General features: G+C 41.8%; 1 protein-coding gene across 2 annotated transcripts in view; it reads right to left on the reverse strand.

The window, feature by feature from the left end:
• The window catches only part of USP6NL (USP6 N-terminal like), a 128,800-nt gene that overhangs the window by 30,717 nt on the left and 97,810 nt on the right, over positions 1-273 (reverse strand). The window lies entirely within an intron of this gene.

A 273-nucleotide genomic window follows, 5' to 3' on the forward strand; every position in this document is an offset into this window, starting at 1 on the left:
GGGGGTGGGTTGTGAGCGAGCAGCTGTGTGGGGCTTAGTTGCCAGCTGGGGTTAAACCACAACACTTGGAAAGAAAAGGAGATTAAAAAATGAACTAATATAGTCACAGACAGGGGAAAAAACACCCTCTTCATCTCAGCAGGGTGCTGATGCTGCAAGCTAGCAACAATGCTGATGTTTGTATCGCCACTTATTTCACTATTAAGCATTTTTAAAGATGACAGCTGCCTAATATTCCTCATCCAATAACAGTAAAAAAATAAAACCAACACA

The sequence above is a fragment of the Aptenodytes forsteri genome, unplaced genomic scaffold, assembly GCF_000699145.1.
Source record: "Aptenodytes forsteri isolate BGI_AS27 unplaced genomic scaffold, ASM69914v1 Scaffold87, whole genome shotgun sequence".
In the NCBI taxonomy this organism is placed as follows: Eukaryota; Metazoa; Chordata; class Aves; order Sphenisciformes; family Spheniscidae; genus Aptenodytes; species Aptenodytes forsteri.